Source organism: Magnolia sinica, chromosome 1, assembly GCF_029962835.1.
Source record: "Magnolia sinica isolate HGM2019 chromosome 1, MsV1, whole genome shotgun sequence".
In the NCBI taxonomy this organism is placed as follows: domain Eukaryota; kingdom Viridiplantae; phylum Streptophyta; class Magnoliopsida; order Magnoliales; family Magnoliaceae; genus Magnolia; species Magnolia sinica.
In genome coordinates, this window is record NC_080573.1 from 15,190,178 (window position 1) to 15,210,686 (window position 20,509).

The 20,509-nt window shown below is 34.4% G+C and overlaps 1 long non-coding RNA gene and 1 pseudogene across 1 annotated transcript; one reads left to right on the plus strand and one right to left on the minus strand.

The window, feature by feature from the left end:
• Positions 1-17,836, minus strand: part of LOC131244183 (alcohol dehydrogenase-like) — a 36,774-nt pseudogene extending 18,938 nt beyond the window's left edge.
• On the plus strand, positions 5,544-11,257 carry LOC131240819 (uncharacterized). Its single transcript, XR_009168867.1, has 3 exons — positions 5,544-5,558; positions 6,802-6,832; positions 11,139-11,257. It is a non-coding gene; the product is annotated as an uncharacterized LOC131240819 (long non-coding RNA).
• Positions 17,837-20,509: the final 2,673 nt, after the last annotated feature.

The window sequence follows — 20,509 nt, forward strand, 5'->3', positions numbered from 1 at the left end:
ACACTGCCCATCCATTTTTTTCATATTATTTTAGGGTAGAAGCTAAAAACATGAGGCAGCTCCAAGGCTCAAGTGGACCACACAGTAGGGATTAAATACTTATAGTTGATTTAATTTTTTGGAACCATGGAAGCTTTGGATTAAGTTGATATTTGTGTTTTTCCTTCATTTATGCCTATGTGATTTTATGAACAGATTGGATGGCAATTAACCATCATGAAGGACCCTAGTTTTAATGGTGGGTGTCTTTATCACCCTTGATTCCTGTTCATGTGGTTTCACTTTAGCTTTTGATCTGTCTCATTTTTAAGCTGGTACTATAAAACTATTTGGCAACATGAATGGATAATGTGGATAAAACCCATAAATCATGGTAACCCCTCACACACCTTGTCCATTACAGGGATGAGTGGGTTAGCACACAATCCTCACTCATTTGAAAGTTGTTTTACCTACTTAACTAAGTCTCCTTCTAACTGGGCCTACTGTCCCATCAAATCCAGAGGGAGGAGTGGATTAGGTGTTACTTGGGTAATAAGTTGGTGTTTCCCTAATTGTGGGGCTCACCCTGATATATGTTTTGTATATCTTGCATCATTTATTATCTTTTAGAGCTCATTTAAAAGCATGGTTGTAAAAACCAAGCATATCCAAATCTCAAGCGGACTACATTACAGGAATATTAATCATTAAATGCCCATCATTAAAAACTTCTTAAGGCCAAATGTAATGTTTATTTGTCATCCAACTTGTTGATAAGGTAACATGGGCCTAATTTGATCAAAACTTTACAACCCCATTAATGGATGACATTTAATCCCTACCATGTGAGTCCACACGAAATTTGAATTGCTTCATTTTTTGGATCATGCCCTAAAATAACTAAAAAAAACTTATGAACAATATAGATATACAACACATACATCTAAGTGGGCCCCACGGCTAAGGAAAAACCCAATATTGTATTACTTGTCTAATCACTCCCACATAAGGGGTGGAATTGGGAGCTGATTAGCTATTACCCAGGTAACACTACCCAGCTAAGACCCGGATTGTGTGGGGCTTACCTTGATGAATATATTCATGTCCGTCATCCATTTTCTCAACTCATTTCAGGACGTTATTTAAAAAATTAAGTATATCCAAATCTATGTTAAACTACACTATTAAAAGCTTTTTGTAGGGCTCAATTTTTTTGGATCAAGCTCATATTTGTATTTTCCTTTATTTATGTTTATTTGACTGTATCGATGTCTGGAATAGTAATTAAACAATATATATTTTCTTACAATTGGCCATGGGAACAATCACCACCATTTCTGTGGTGTGTTCTACTTAACATTTAGATATGCTTAAATTTTGGGACCACATCTTAATATGGGCTGTAAAAATGGGTGGCCAGTATTGATATATAACAAATTATTAAGTTAGGCCCCATGCTAGCAGCTTATCCATTCCCACAGAACTTGGGCCAGGCAGGGCAATACCCTGTTCACGTCCCTGTTCACAGCCCTTCATGATACTACCCCATTTGAAAGGAGCTTCACCAAAGGTGTCGTAGCAAGATTTGCTAGAGTCTGGTTGAGTATGTCATCCACATAAGAACATTCAAACATGCCTTCCCTAACCCATCTCGTCTTGTGTTTGACATTCAATCTAATCATGTCATATCAAATTGGGAAGGAGCTATTTCGTGGCAAGAACAGTACCCAATCTGCCTTGTGCCTTAATGGTGTGTTGACGTCATCAAGTTTTGTGAGTCCCTCCTTGAGATATGTGTTATATCCAAACCATTTGTCTATTTGAGAAGATAATTGTAAGCTCTGAGCCTAAAAAAAAGACAGATCTAAAGCTCAAGTGGACCACACTGCAGAAAGAAGTGGGGTATTGAACGTCCACCACTAAAACCTTCTTAGGGGTCATAAAAGTTTTAGATGAATCTGATTTTTATTTTTATTTTCCTTTTATACATATCTGCATGACCTTATGAACAAATTAGATGGAAAATAAAAATCATGGTGGACCCTTATGAATGTTTTAATGGTGGTAATCACTGTTCCACTGCTATTTGTGGTGTGGTCGACTTGAGTTTTGGATATGAATCATTTTTAGTCTTATACTCTAAAATGATCTTGCCAAATAAATGAACGATGTGGATATAATAAATACATAATAGTGGGGGCCATGTTACTTTAATCTCCTTTCAATCCGCATAACATTTAGTCTTAAAGACCTGACGTTTGTCTTCACCCATGCAATCCGCTTCCCTCAATGTACCCATGTGCACTTCTTCTACTTATCAAGAAATGTAAATTTCAGTGGCATGTCTGAGGAAAAATTGCACTATATCATTCAATTGGTTCACATAAGGCCCATATTTAGACGTGTGGTTCCCGTTGCTGGTTGGGGAAGAAAATGTCAGCCGACATGGTAGCTATTTGCATTTCATGTAAGTGGCTATTTGCATTTCATGTAAGACAGTGAAGAGGGTTACGGCCTCGTGCAAATCCTCAATAACACAAGCTAGGCCCCCACCGAGACTTGTGTTACGTCCACTCTGTTAACCTATCTCGCTACGTCATACAATAAGAAATGGGAGCGTATTAGGTGAGGCCCTCACTCACTCAAGATTGTGTGGCCCTTATTGTGGGGCCTACCTTGATTTATGTATTTTATATCCTTGGTCTATGTGTTTTGCTGGATTATTTTAGGGCATGAGCCCAAAAATGCAATAGATCCAAATCTTAAGTGGACCATATCATAGGAAAACAATGGTGATTGACCACTAAATCATTTTCTTTGGTTACAATAGTTTTGGATGAAGCTAGTATTTTTTTCCCTTCATCCAAGTCCGTACAAACTTATCAACAGGTTAAATAGCAAATAAACATTACCCAAACATTACAGTGGGCCCTAGGAAGTTTTTAATGGTGGGGCATTCAATCAAAATTGTTTCCTGGTGTGGTCCAATAGAGATATGGATATGCTTAATTTTTGGATCATGCCCTAAAATTGTAGAATAGATACATCAAGGTGGGTCCCACAGTAAGTTCTGGAATCTTGGGTGAGGACGACTGCACCTTATCCGCTTTAAAGCTGGGCCCAAGATGACTCGACTCGACAAACTTGACTCGACCGACTCTTTTAGATCCGAATTGATTCGAGCCGAGTGGGTGAGTCGATCCGAATCAAGTTGACTTTGTCCAATCCGAACTCAAACCAAGTCGAGTATGAGTCACCCAGCAACTCGACTTGACTCGACCCGAAATCAAACTCGGTACTAACTTGACTCGATATGAAATTTGACTCGTACATATATATTAAAAAAAAACTCAGATATGAGGTTTTAGATATGAGATGTCGTGTAGCTGATGGAGAGGTGGCAATTATGGCAAGTGAATCTAGGTTTTAAGTTGTGATTTCAGCCCGTGAATACCCGTTACACCCGACCCGACTTAGTGCCGACTTGATACTTGTGACTGAGTTAGACTCAGTCCGGATTAGTCCAACCCTGACCTAATCTTGGATTGGGTCAGGCATACTGAACTCAGTACCAAGTTGGGTCGAATTTGAGCCAAGCCTACTTCATAACTGGATTGATTAAGGTTAGCCCTAACTCAGTTCGACTCGACTTGATACCCAACTCTACCATGTCTAATCCTTTAATAATGATGAACAAAACATACTATAAGATATAATCAGTAATGGTGAATACTCCTTGAAAAATAAAAGTTTAATTGATCACATGATTAGAATTAGGGCTGAAAGTTAGGCGGGTTCAACCCGACCGACCTGTGATCGACCTGACATTAGATTGGGCTAAGGCAGGGTCTATTAGTTTCGGTCTTGAGCTTGGATTATACAAACACCAACCCGATAAAACTTGGGTTGGGCTCAGGTTGAGTTCTCGGGTTGGCAGACCCAACCCGAACCCGATCAATATACAAGTTACTCATAAATTATAATTGAGTGCGGATCATCTGTGTTGAAGGCACAAGAAATACAAGTGTCGTCAGGTCTCCTTGGTACACATCATTTCCAAAGACTCAAGCTAACAAGATACACCGGATTTCTCTCTCCCAAATAGGTTGTGTGGGACACAACACGACATTGAAAGGAGTAGTTGTCATATATTTTATCTTGTTTATTTAAAAAAATGAAGTACTTTAAGATAAATAACTACATATATAATTAATAAAACCATAGGTACAAGAAACAATACATGTATTGAAATATGATAGACCAATGTAATAACAAAAATATTAGCATGTATCCGCCCGACTAACCCGATCAACCCGAACGAGCCCGCTTGGGTTGGGCTTGGATTGAGAATTCCCAACCCAAGCTTGGGTTGGGTTAGGGTTTAAGTATAGGAACCTTGGGTTGGGTTAGGGTTGAGCACCAACCCGACTATTCGAATGTCTTTTGTAATGTGAGGCCCGCCTAAACCGTGTTGTATTTGTTTGAAGTTCATTTGCCATCCAACCTGTTCATAAGGTCACAGAGAACAGGTTGAAACTTGCGCTAAACATATGGAAAGAAAATTTCTGATGGCTTATATTGAACTATACAGTCAATTATAAAAGATTTCATAGCTCAAAATTAGGATAGTCCGTTTTTCTCTCACTGGTCAGAAACTCAAGGAGTGAATGAATCAACCAACTTCAGCCAGCACATTTTCAAGATAAAACCCAACAGACCATTAGATGAGGAGGTGCACTGACAATTGTACATGGCCCAATACCCCTCATCGGACCTTTACAATTATATCTTATATAGAAAATCATTTATAGTATTAATTACATAAAATATATATTGCACATATTAGTTATATAAGAAGTAATATAATATAATTTAGAGAGTTTTGGTAAAAATGTATATTGTGTAATGTACAAATAATCATATAAAATGTATAATTAAGTATAGTTAGAAGTTATAATAAAAATGAATAAAGAGTGATAAATATATAAAAATGAATACTAATATATAATATAAAAAATATGAATGATAGATTAATATAAATATAAAATATTAAAATGCAATATTATTGTATAATAAATATGTTTATTTAGAAAAAGTTTAAATAGTATTTAATTTTTATATACACAAATAGCACGATATTTATATAGTATATGTTAAGTACAATTTATGTATATGTTATACATTATAATTATTATCATTATTAACAGTGTATAGTTAAGTATAGCGATATTAAGGGCGTGTTTGGGCAGACGCATTAAGATGGCTTACGACGGATGGGATCACGCGATCCCACATGCCCATCCCATGCGCGCATTTATGGCGCATGAGATCCGGATTTCATCTCTATCCCATGGTATTTATAACTCATGTACGGTGGATATTGATGAGATATCCATCCCACCTCTCTCGTCTCCTCGAGCCCACCAACCAAATCCTATGGGATTTTGGCTTGCCATCTGCTGCTAGATTTTCTCGTATACAGAGAAAGGAAATGACGCATGTCGAGCTCCATTCATCGCCCCACGGGGAGAAAGTAAGCTTCAGTCTCTAGATGCAGTTTACCGTTCTTGCGTGAGGTATGTCTCCCTTACCCTGATTTCCCCCCAATCTGTCTCCTGGTTAGTGATTGGGCGTTTCAGGAATTTCTGTTGTTATCTACACTTCAAGCGGATGTCGTCTCGTTTTCAAAACTTGTAATTCTTTTGATGAATCCATGTTTGAAATTAATTTCTTTGTAATTGCAAGTAGTTGAGTTCTAAAAATCCATTCGACTGCCACATACATTGCAATGTGAAGGTACGACCGTTGGATCTGTAACTTCGCATGCATGCACAATAAATGCCTCTTTTGGCTGAGAGGACTTGGATTCAAAATGGATTTGGGAATGGAATCCACCATAAACAGACTTTACACAGAGACCATAATGTCAGTGGGTGTTGGAGAAGCTCGACTTCTTGTATGACGCAGAAATGGTTTGGTTTATACCTCACAGATGGACATGGTGGTGCCTTAAAATAGATTTTCACAGAATGTGTAGTAGAAAAAAAAAAACTTTTATAGCATTGTTTTTTGTTATTCTTTAAAGATTACTTGATTACTGTTACTGTCTTCCACTTTTGGCACCATGTTATCAGCACCGAACAATTTGGTTTTCATGAAGGGCAAAGGATATCTGTTGGAACTTCAAGTTGATATATGTTCCATATATTTCTTTCTTTTTTTTCTTTTTTTTCTTACTATGGTGAAAATGAAATGATAGTTATTCTCTATTACCAGCACCATTTATCTATACCGACTGGTTGAATTTGATCTGGAGACGGTTTTTTTTTGTTTTTGTAGATGGCTTAGCATTTCAAATTTGTTTGGAGGTGTCCTACTTCTCATTATTATGATCACCAGTTGTACAGTTAGGATGTGGCTTGTTTATTAAGGTAGCTGAGAACACTGACTTGTATTACAGGTTGCCGTGTTTGGGATGCACTTTCTTCCTATTTATTTCTGTTTACTGAGGTTGCATTGTAGTAGGGAATCATTATGGAATCGCCAATCAAAGAGAAATTGATAATGTACGAAATATTTAATTTGCCAAATGATTGATCATTCAGCCAGTGGATAAATTTTGAAATATGGAATAACTATTTTAGATTCATAGTTCATTTATCTTTCAATTGATTTGTGGATTGTTTAAACCGGTGTACTAGTAGTGAACATGGCCTAATATGGATGGGTACGGTTTTACTCTTCACTAGTTTCTACCTTTCACTTCAGGAAATCCTTACATATAAATTAATTTGATTTTACTTTGTATATGATTTTCAGGTGACCAGAATTTTAGAAACATCGTTCACAGGTACACCTGTAATATCTTCAATTGGCCTGTAGTACTCTGTGTATGTTGATTGTTTCTGTGATCTCCCATTATGGATTGAGTAGTACTTGAAAATTCCTAGACAGGCAATTAAATCTGTTGAATAGTTAATTTTTTCAATGTGGATGGTCATTTCATACTACTCTTAACCATCTATTTGCATCCACATGATGGACACTGCGAATTCATTATCTGAGATCTTTGGTGTGTTTTCATCTCAGGTGTATTGTATCTGTTTTGGCAGCATTGTCAGAAAGATCTTTATACAGAATGTGATTGTTTTGTCAGATTATGAAAGGAGTTTATTTATGTAGTTCTTTGAAATGTTGAAATTTCGATAATCAAAATGTCTTCTGTCTTCGATTTTTATTTTTTACATTTGTGGGTGAAGAAGTTGTCATAACTGATCTCTATTACTAGCACCAGTTATCTAATTTGATGCATGGATTAGGATCTGGATACGGTTTTTGTGAATGGCTTATACTTTAAAATTGTTTTGGATGTTTCCTAGTTCTCATTACTATGATCACTTGTTGTACATGATTGCCTAGTATGCATGTGGTGCATGTTTCATTACGGATCAAGGGGTTGGAGCTGTGATTATATGGAATATTTAATCTTTGTTCATCTCTGTTGATTACTATTTTGATTTCATACCATTTTATATACCTTTCTTCAGTCCATGTTGCTACCACATGTTCCTTTGTTTTTTTACTGATATTGAAAAAAAAAAAAAAACATGTGGAATCATTCCTTTGTTTGCTAGATATGGATCTTCATGAAGGAACCTAATAAGAAAACATAATAGAAAAATGGAAATGTCCTTGTGATGAGGGGCTGAGTTGTGACTAGGATTGAATACATGCATCAAGGTGGGCCCATGGTAAGAACCACACCGTCTTGGGCAAGGGCACCTAATCTGGCCCCAATGGTATAAACTATCAACCCACAAGCAACAGGTGGCTTGGCTCATCCATCTACAAAAAAGAAAAAGAATGCAGTTAAACACACATTGGACCACCACATTATTATACAATCACCATTTCTTACAATGCAATGCCATCCCTCCTGCAAAAAATCATAGTAACCAACACAATCCTTCTTTTCATGTGAGAATCAAACAATCACCCATCACTACAACTAGAGAGCACACAAGCACATGCAACTACAAAACTGGCGCAACACCAAATAGAAGAAAATTGTAACAAATGGCTGCAGCATATACCTTTTTAAATAGACAGCTATAATATAGAACCAAAACAATTATTGAGCGGGCCACAGGTATAAAACTGGCAACGCACTCTCGATGTCAGGGCCACAACTAAAAAATTGGCAGTGCACTCAGGTTAGATCATTTTACGACATGAGTTAAAAAATGATGCAGATTCAAAACATTGTGTGGATGCTCTTAGTTCACTTTGAGATCTATTGTGATGGTCAATTGGTTTAAACACTAATTATGTTTCCATATTCATGCTTGGGTTTTTGCAAATTACAGCGAGGCATTCGCCTATAGCGACATCGCGTTCATATACCTGCAACACGTAGTTTCAGTATGTTTTATCACAACCCAATGGATTTGGACACTGCTAGGTTGATAATGTGCATGGAAATATGTAATATTCATGTGCATACAACTCTAAAATTTATGGCAATATGTGAAATTCATGTGCATACCACCATTGGGTTTTCAAAAACAAAGTATATGATTTTTTAAAGGTTTGTACATGAGTAGCTAGCTCTTTGATGGCTTGGTGGGGAGCTTGAACGAGCCATGCACGTGACCATCTTTTCTTTCGTGGAGGATATCGCGTGATTCTTTTCGACTCGTTTGTAATTTCTTGCAGAATAATCATAATTTCTCTTCTTCTTTATTTATGAATTTTGATGTTATAACTCTATGTTTTCTTCTTTTTCAAACTTGTTTAGGAAATAGTTTCTAGGAAGAGAGAGTTCTATTTTCATTATTGAGTAAAACTTTTTGAGGTTTTCATCATGGATCTTTTCAAATTTTCTAGTACATTCACTACCAGAAGGCTGTTGGACAGATTTCCTAAACTTTTCAATTATAAATAGCAAATGGAAAGGTCTGTGTAGAACAATTCGGTTAATATTCTCAATGGAACGTGTTTATCAACTTGATTAATCAAGGGAAACACTAAGGGAAATAATTTCACAAAATAATTTGAAAAGAAAATAAATTATACTTGGGAGGTTCATGCTAATTTTAAAGTCCTCTACTTCCACCTGTATACGTATTGACAAGTGATGGACGATGAAGATGAAGAAGAGATGGCAGATTCCATTGTAATTCTAGCAACAGTTGCATGTGTCGTAGTTGTTGGGGAATACTATCGACACTACATGTTTAGAGAACCAGCTTGAATAAGGGATGATGCGCGTGCCAGATTTATCAATTCAATTATTCAAACAGGCGATAAGGATTGCATTACCCAACTTACGATGAAGCAAGACGTATTTTTCCATTTATGTGAAGTAGTGCGTGACAAAATGACCCTACGCGATACACGTAACGTTAGTTTAGAGGAACAACTTGTGGTGTTCTTGCATACAGTTGGCCACACCGTCCAAAATCATGTGATAGTACACAGATTTTGTCGATCTAGTGAAACATAAGCCGTTACTTTTACCGAGTTTTAGATGCGATTGTTTCCCTGTACCCTGAGTATGTTAAGCAGGCAGGCGCACAAACACCGATTGAGATTTAGGAAAATACACGTTGGGCCAGTTATTTCCAGGTATCATTATAGACCAACTAATCATTTATTAATCTATACGTAAAAATAAATATCATTTGATTTTAATCCTATAGGCTTGAAGGATGACTGGATCAGAACTCGTGACAGAATCGCGGAGCGCATGTGGGCAGACACCCAAAACAATAGTAGGATTCAATAATCCTACTTAGTTTTTGTAATAATAATGACATACTGCATGACTAAAGTAATGAATGCAATGAGTTTTTTGTACAAGTTCGAAGCACTAGTTTTTTGCACTTTGTACACCTAAGCTAACAAATTTTTCTACATACATCAACAACTATTTATTTGTCTACATATTTATGTTGAGAAATCTTATAATTGACACATACTGTATTCTACATGATTCTCTTTTTGTAATTGCCTTCCCATTTATACATAGGTGATATGTCGGCCAATTTGGGAGGTTCTACTCCAACTCTGACGCAATCACCACTGCGTAGTCCGGTTCTACCGACAAGTTGCTCACCACATGAGAAGTCCGTAAAATCTTTGGCAAAGCCTTCCTCACGCATTGCCAAGATCAAATGGACTGGAACTATGGATCAAGTTTTGTTTGACACCTTGATTGAGAAAATTGCGCTAGGTGGAAAGGCAGATAATGGCTTCAAATGAGAAGCATATCAAGTAGTCGCCGACGAGGTCCATAAACATATACAGATTCTTATCAGCTAGAAAAATGTTCAAAATAGATTGAGGTATCACAAGAGGGAGTACGGTGATATAAAGGACATGCTGGTTGCGAACGGTTTCGATTGGGACAGTGAGCGCATGGTGGTGACAGCCCCAGACGATGTTTGGGAGGAGTATTTAAAGGTAACATAAACTGTAGTTTTGGTTGTATAAAATTTTGAAAGTCAACTGACATTTACTGATATTCAAAATTATCATGTGTATAGTCTCATCCGCGAGCTGAGAGGTTTCGTGGCAAGCAAATTGAACGAATGGATGATTTATCGGTGATTATCGGGTTTGAGCAGGCTACTGGCAGATATGCGCAAGGAAGTAGGAACATTACGGCATCCTCGTCTCGTGTTTATAAAGACCTGAATGATTCATGGAGAGAGCCGGATGATGACACAGATGCTACCGTGGACCTATCTGAGGAAAACCTCTATGAATCACCTAGCATATATGGCCAATTAACGGACAGTCAAATAAGGGAAAATAGGCTGTTTTAGGATACTCCCAATCGTAGAACCAATTCCGATAATAGTCGTGGTGAGAGTGCGACAACAAAAAGGATGCAACCTGCTCGACCATATGATGTCATAGGCATATGCCTCAAGAGTGTTGTAGAGGCTATGCGTAACTTCTCCGTTAGAAAGAATGTCAACTAAATGAGATGTGTATTAGACATACTGAAAGAGGTTCAAGGGCTAACCAATGCTGAATTTATTGAGGTTAGTCAGCTCTTAAATAAAAATGAGAAGCTTGCATCCTTTTTTGTTGTCCTACGGCCTGATCGTCGTGTTGATTCGCTTAAAAAAACTCTATCCGATTTGAAGAGTAATGATGGTGGTGGTTCTGTTTAATGGTTGCTAATCTTTGGGGTTTAAAAACTTTGAAAGTTGGGTACCGTTAATATGGTAATTCAGACGGAGAACAGTTGCTACAAGAAACTCTTTTTTTTTTAAGGTTTAAGGTTTTTTGGTTTTTTTCTACTTTTTTTTGGGCATGTAATAACTTCCACATATTTTTTTTATATTGTTTATATTTTTGGATTCCACATATCTGCTAAGGCGAGTGTTAGACACTGGCCTTAAACCGTTTCTGGCTCGATATACTTGATATGTAATTATTTAATCTAATTCTGGATCATTTGCTTTTGTTATATAACTATTTTACTGATAGGACTACACACTTCGTACGGAGAAAAGGTACGCTCCCCAAACATATGTCAAATGGTTTTATTAGATTATATATTTTTCATTGTAATGTGGATGTCACTCTTTTCTTGTAAATATATATAACTTTCAATCTGTTGCTATTCATTGTGACACTGGACCTCTCTTTGCGGATGGCGAAGGAAAAATACCATGTTGTCCTAGTTGGTCGTCGGCCAGGTATTTATCTTACATGGGATGATGCGCGAGTCGAGGTGGAGGGATATAGTGGGAGCTGCCATCAAGCGTTAAAGAATTGGAGAGAGGCTACGGCATGATGGGACAGTTTTTTCGGTCTGGCAACTGCACCACCGACACATGGATGTGGAGCTCCCTCGGGAGATGTGGCAACATCAGTGGACGCAGTTGATGCCCATCATTCTGTAACGCTACCTATCCAACAGACAGCCTGGGCCACTATTTTCAGGCCCACGTCTACTGATGATCTCCCCTCTTCAGCTGCAAAGAGATTATTGGCACTCCTGATTGGAGTAATGGTTGTTTTTTTCGTATTGTATATTATGATTAAATTATAGATATTGTTGGGTATGTTTTACGGACACTGATACTTTGAACAGCTTTTTTATTTGGATGATTTCATGACATAGTATAGTCATGGTAGGTGATGCATTATTAGTTGATATCATAATCATACATATGGATCTGATTCCGTAAATATCCACATGTATGCACAAATTTCTCGCAGCATGTTGTGTATGGCTGAGATCAAGACCGGGCAGCACCAAATCCGCCCCCGTGCATTAGGTGGCCTACACACATCTCGAAAATGACCATATATAGAAACCATAATGTACACACAATCATAAGGCGGGTCATGGGCTACTTTTCCAACCATCCAAATCGTTGTGGACGGTTCGGATGATACAGTACAACATATGGAGGGTTCGGATGACACAGATACATCGTTGTGGGTCCCACAGAGCACCAGCCACTACTTATAGATGGTTTGGATTGGGTGTGGTAGCCAATGCATTTTAGGCCAGAGCATCCATTCCCAACAAACGGCTAATTCTCCAGTCCGGTACAGGAACACTCGGACGTCCAAACGCGGCGAGTGTGGGATTAGTTGGATTAAAATTCAATCCCATCTCCATCCAAACAGGATCACTCACGTGATCTCAGGATGGCTGTAACAATCCAAACAGGCAGGTGTTTTGGTCCAGGGATATGAAAATCCCATTGGATGCCCGACCATCCACTGACACCGCCATCGTTACCTTAAAACTCATCCCATCCCTCCTAATTCGATGGGATCGGTCCGGCCAAACATGCCCTAATATTATGGATATATATGTATTAGTTGGTAAGATTATTATATGGTTTATATACCATTTACACCATAAACACCATAAGTAATTTACAATATATAGTTAATATATTAAATAAAGATAAATAGTGATGTAGGACATATAAATATATTAATGTTTTAGTATAGTTTAAAGTCAAGTTAATACATGTTAATGTTTATATATATCTTTCAGCACAGTTTAAAGTTAAGTTGATAAATGTTAATGAATATTTAATAAATATTATTAAAATGTAAATGATAGAACATTAACATAACATTTATTAATTATTATGAAATATTAGTATATATAGAGGTATAAATGTTGACATGAGATCAATGTAAATTATAAGTGTATGAACATTATGCATGGTAAATGAGTTAAAACGTATTATAAAAATAATTGTTTAAATACATAAATTGATATGAAAAATAATTGGTAAAATTATACATACATATATATATATATATATATATATAAGTTAAAATATATTATTATATATAAGTTATTATTATGATTAAAAAATGAATTAAGTAAAACACACAATATAAGAAGTACATATAGATGTAGTTGTATGTGAATAATCAGTTGCATATAAAATAGTTATAAAATAAGTAAGTTAATCTATATAGTATTATATGAGAGAATAGAAAGTATTAAATAGTTTGTATGTATAAAAGTATTATAATTGAGTAATTCATTATATGTAAGTAAAGTTAACATTATCATATTGGCATAACAAATTGTTGTTATAGATTAATAAATAATAGGTATTTAATAAAATTTATTACATGAAGTTGTTTACATAGTATGAAAAATATATTTTACAACAAAAATTTTTAATATATATTTTAATGAATAATAAAAAGATTATTAATTAAGTAAATAAAATATAATGTTAAAAAATATGTAAAGAACTATATTAAATATATCATTTGGAGTGAATATAAAATACAATATAATATCAATAAAATCCTTAAAATAAGATTATATTATAAAAAAATGATAAGCATAACAATAACAATATGTGTGTGTGTGTACATATATATAGTGTAATTATTAGTTAATAATAAATGTTTTATATATTGATAGTAATATATATTAAATATGTACGCATTTGTAAGATAAAATATGTAATTATATAAAAAGTATGATAAAGTTAAAAAGTATTAGTCATATTATTAAAATAATATTATGATTTATATTATTTTATATAATATTATTATGTTTACAATGTATATAGTGCATAATAATATTAAGTAATATAATTTTATAAATTGATTTTAAAATTGTAAATATATAACAGTACTAATAAATGCATTGTATATAATTATATACGATTTATACAAGAAAATACAACAAAAATAGTTAAAATGAATAGAATTGTAATATATATGCACATATATAATAAATATATAGATAGAGTATCAATTTATAATAATAAATAATACATATGTAAAATGTATATAATATGAGTGTGATAAAATTAAAATAACATAAAAATTAAAATAAGTATTATGAAATAATAAAACTATAGTATAATTATATTAATGTGAAAGTATAATATAGATATAAGTATAAGATAATAATTATATTTTAATAATCATAAATGTTTAATTATTATTATGAATTGTAATATTCAGTAATAAAATAAAATAAAAATTATTTATTATATGTAAAATGAATGGTAAAAGATGAATGTGAATAAATCCATAATAATAGTGTTGTAACATTTATTAAATAAATTAATAAATATAAAAGTATAGAGTGTGCAGTAATTTAAATGTCTCTAGATTACATGTTAGTACATATTCGATTATACATGATAGTAAAAATAAATTGTGTTGTAGTTTTAATAAAAATAATTATAGATATTGTAATTATTATGTATCATGTATACATGTAAATAAGTATTATACATATAATTTATAAGTACAAAAGTGTTGACAATAATTAGAAGACGTAAAAATTAATATGTTTATATTAATAATTATTATATTATATATGAAAGATAATAATTTAATATAATTATATAATTAATTATATATATATATATATATTTAATAATAAAAGTAATAAAACAGTATATATAATAATGAATAATATATAACATGAATGAAATAAATAATATAAAAAATATTTAATTAAAAACATAAACAATAATTAGAATGCATATGTAGCAATGTATATAGTATGTATAGTAATTTAACATTATACCATTATATAATTAAGAAACATAGAAGTATATTTTAAAAAATATATATGTATAATATAATAGTAAATAAATAATACATATAGTTAAAGATATGAAATATATAAAAAATAATTATTATAATTGTATATTAATTACTAATATAATATAATAATGTTAAAGGTTATGAAAGAAAACGTGTAAACAAATTCACTATCCTTTGATTGGTTCACATAAGGCTCATATATTCAGATATATGGTTCTCATTGCGAGTTGAAAATTAAAATGTGGGCCTACAGGATGGTTCCATGCATTTTAATTTATAGGCTCTTTATTTGCATGGTTATGATTATCTTATGTGGACATATTTTAATTATGCAAATAAATTCACCTGTTAAGAATGTATGAATAGAACTCATATGATACCATAACTCATAAAATTCAATAACAAAAAATCAATGTCACTTAAAATATGATAGGAAAAAAATAAAAATGTTTTTGTTCGAAATTTTAATTATTTACAAACAACTTTAAATTTTCTTATAACAAGAAATTTATGAATGAATGAAAAGAAACTAATAACAGTCCAACACATGCTTTATTCAATCTTTATCCATCCATGCGAATGAGGCATCGAAGACCCTCCCCTTTGAGCATGTAATCAAAAGCTTTGTTGATCTCAGAGAATGGTACTTCATGTGTTATAAACTTATCTAAGTCTAACTCCTGCAATACACAATTATACGCAAGTAAATATAGTATTTTATTGAAATAAATATAAAGATATATAATTCATTGGCAAGAGTAAGATATGCTGGTAATAGTAGTTCAATGTAACAAAAATTTAATCATGCATACCTTTTTCATATACTTTTCGACGACTCCAGGAATATCGGTACGTGGTTTATAGTTTCCGAAAAATGTTCCCTTTAGAGTCCTCTCACTCAACACATTTAAGGGGTTGGTCTTGAACACAGCATCTTTGTGAGGAATGCCAACTAGTACAGCAACACCCCAACCCTGAGAACATTAGAATTGCAGTGTTAAAAATTATAGATTGCAATTAGCCTAACAAACATAAGTTAAGAGTAGAAAAGTACATCATGAACACATTCGAAAGCAGATATGAGAGAATTAATGTTGCCAGAACATTCAACGCTACGATCTACTCTCCACCAGTCATTTTGGCGATAACCTGTTAAACTTGAAGACCTCTTCATATTAGTGAAGATATCAGCTAAATCCAAATGTTATTAAACCTAGAAAATATATACAAAATGCATTTGATTGGTAATCACCAATCAAATATAAATAAATAATTTACTTCAAATCAAGATTTACAACAAACCTCTTGAACAGGTTTATCGTGCTCTTTCGGATTTACAAATTCTGTAACTCCAAATTTCTTAGCTGGTATCAAAATAAAATCAAATAATTAATAATGTATATAAGATCAAATGATAAATGTAGAAAAACAAAACAACTTTCACCTTCATTAAATTTTTTTGAATTTAAATCTACCCCAATGATCCTTGAGGCCCCAGAGATTCTTGCCCCTTCGGCAGCCTAGTGTGATACAAAACCAAGAGAAAGTTAAAATAACACAAATGCACCATATATAGATGAAGGGATAAATAATCTCAAAAGAATATACACCTGAGGAAAAGAAACCTCCACATTCAATAAGGGTCCAATTAAATGGTTGGTAAGAGGCAATTAAAATCTCATCCACCATGGGCCCACCTTATGAAAGAATTTAGATCACATATATTTTCTCAGCAAAGAAATTTACAAAGGAAAGAAAAAGAAACTCACCGCAAGGCCGACTGCTCCTAATCCGAAAATAGCAACAGTGGAACCCTTTGGAGGTTTTGCAACATTCAAAGTGGCACCAAGACCTAAAAGGTAGAAACCAAATTCAGTAACAAAAAAAAAAATCATATTGAAAATTTATGAAACAAATGAAACAAAGCAAATAGAAAGATTTTTTTAGTATTGTAGTCTCCACCTGTTGAGATTCCGCAACTAACAACGCAAACTTTATCAAGAGGAGTAGCAGGGTTGATCTTGGCAACGCAACCGACATGAACAACAGTGTATTCACTGAAAGTGGAGGTTCCTAAAAAATGGTAGATGGGTTTTCCGTTGATGGAGAACCTCGATTGCTCATCGTTGATCATCACTCCTCTATCAGTGTTTATCCTAAGGAGTTCACACAAGTTGCTTTCCTTTGATTTGCAGTGGGAACAATCCTTACATTCACCAGTGAATATAGGGAGCACATGATCACCTGGTTTGAGTTACGTCACATCTTTTCCAACACTTTCCACAATCCTATAGATAGATAGATGATTCCAAACAGGCAATGCAAAAAAAAAAAAAGTATTATAATTGTAAAATAATGAACGAAATTTAAAATTAAAGTAAAATGAAAATCCAAAGAAAAAAATAATTTAAATGAGAAATAAAAAAAGGCTTACCCCCCAGCTTCATGGCCAAAGATGCGAGGGAATAATGGTGCCTGCCCCTGTAACATTTAAATATTCCAATCTCATTTTAGTCATCCTTCTACAATATTATATTAATAAAAAAAATACTTAATTTTTTCATATAAATGAATATTTTTTTTCATTTTTAAAAAGCATTGTCGATATTATTATAATAAAAAGTGAGACCTTAGCTTCCCAGAAGTAGACATCAGTGTGGCAGAGGGAAGTAAAGAGAATTTTCAAACGAACTTCCATTGCCTGTGGTGGTGCCACTTCTACCTCTTCTATTACCAGCGGCTTCCCAGCTTCCCATGCTATCGCAGCTACATACATACATACATAAACATGATTATTATAGAAATTACAAAATTACAAATGAAGAAAGTAGAGAGTTTTTAAGATATACCTTTGCATCGAATAACTTGACCAACTGTAGTCGACGGCATCTTTCTCTTTCTTTGTTACGTTGAAATGATGATAGAAGATAGCTACTTTGTGATGGTATTTATAAGTACAAGGAAATAAGAAGTTGTTAGAAATATTCTAATCTTATCCATTTAATCTTATCCATTCTGGTAATTAGCATTTGACTAGGATTTAGTTATGATCATTGGTCTTATGCACGACTAGGTAAGGCAAAAGTAACATCTTAGAGATGAGGCCCTGATTGCAATGTCCAACTTGATGTATTTATTGTATATCTACATCGTCCATCTGTTTTTCAACATCATTTTAGGGTATGGTACCAAAAATGAGGAAGATCCAAATCTTAGGTGGACCACACTACAGAAAACAATGATGATTAAACACCCATCATTAAAAACTTCCTACGGCCCACTGTAATAATTATTTTCCATCCAACTTATTGATTAGGTCACACAATCCTGGATGAATAGAAAACTCAAATAGTTGTTTGATCCAAAACTTTTGTAGTCCCTAAGAAGTTTTTAATGGTGGGAATTAAATCCCTATTGTGTGGTCCAAGTGAGTTTTGGATCTACCTCATTTTTGGGAGCATGAGCTAAAATGATTTTGAGAAATGGATGTACAACATGGATACACAACACATACATCGAATTTGGCCCTATGGTCAGCTCCTCATCCACTAAGTTTTTTCCCCGCCTCACCTAATTAGGGCCCCCGGTTGGTGCTATGTGGGCCCCATCATAATGTATGTGTTTTATCCACATTGTCCATGTCATTTTTCCTGCTCATTTTGTTGTATGAGAAGAAAAATAAGGCAAATCCAAATCTTAGGTGGACCACACCACAGGAAACAATGGCGATTGAGTCCCACATTAAAAACTTCCTAAGCCCATGAGTTTTAAATCAAGCTGATATTTTTCTGAACCCTTCATTCAGATCTGTGTGACCTAATCTTCAGGTTAGATGGCAAATAAACATTATTATGTGCTCTAGGAAGTTTTTAATGATAAGCGTTTGATCACCATTTTTTTTACTGTAGTGTGGTACACCTAGGAGTTGGAACTACCTTAGTTTTTGGGAACATGCCCTAAAATAAGCTGAAATATGGCTGGACGGTGTGAATAATTCCATCATAGTGAAGCCCATAGAGCACTAACTAGTACCCACTCACTTATGAATAGATCACTGGCCGACCTAAATTGTGTGAGCCTGCCGAGTACACTCTGTGGGGTTCACCATGATTTATCTATACCATCCATATGTTTTATTAGTTGAATTTAGAGCATTAGCACAAGATAGAAGCATATCCACCACTCAAATTGACCACACTTAAGGAAATAGTAGGGATAATAATACACACCATCGAAACCTTCTAAGGGCCCACAATGACGTTGATTTGTCATCCAACCTGTTCATAAGGTTAGACAGACTGTCTATAAAAGGGAAAACACAATTATCAACTTGACCCAAAACTTCTGTAGGCTCAAGAAGTTTTCAACGACAGCTTTCTATTCCCACTATTTCCTATGGTGGTGATCGACTTGAACTTTGGACATGCTTCAATTTTGGATTTTTTTTCCCTCTAAAATAAGCTAGAAAATTAAATGGACAGCATAGATAAGACACGGAGTATAGTGGACCTCATAGAATTTATTAAGTAGAATATAGTGTAAAACGTTACTCAGTACCAATTCCTATCTATCACACTGAATCCTGATCCCTTCGCTTGACCCGGTCTCTTCCCTCAAATTTTCGCCTCCTTATACGTTGAGTTTTTTCAGTTGGTTGAGTGACTGGATAGAGTTTATCCCCATGGACACGGATTAGTTAGTGATTCATATTATCAACTCAGCTATTACTCCACGCTCTGTAGGCCCCACAATGGTGTATGTGTTTAATCCATGTCGAGCATCTGTTTTCCCATCTCATTTTATGGCATCAGCCATAAAATAATTTAGATTGAAATCTCAGATAGACTATGCCACATGATTATAGTGGTTATTAAATGGTCGCCATTAAAAAATTGTTAGGGCTTACTGTAATATTTATTTTCCATTCATCCTGTTGATTAGATGAAACAGATCTGGATGAAAGGAAAATACAAATATAAGCTTGATCAAAAACTTTTCTGAACCAAAGAGTTTTTAATGGTGGGCATTTAATCACCAATGTTTCGTGTAGCATAGTTCACCTCATATTTGGATTTGCCTTGGAATCAAACCCTAAAATGAGCTAGAATAATGGATGGACGGCATGGATAAAATATATACATCATGGTGGGTCCCAAAAAGTGGGGACGAGTAGCAACATGGCTACTTAGAGCGTCGATAATAGTAAACTCGATATGCAATCAATGTGCAATCCCCCAAGCCTCAGCACGGGCAACAGGGATATTCCCGTGTCACGACTTGGCTCAAGCTCTTTGTGGCCCACCATAATTTATGTATTTTATACATGCCATTCATCTATTTTGTAAGCTCATTTTAAGGCATGACCTTAAAATGATGCAGATTTTAAACTTTAAGTAGACCACATAAAATAGTAGGGATTGAACGCCTACCACGGTTGAAAACTTCCTAA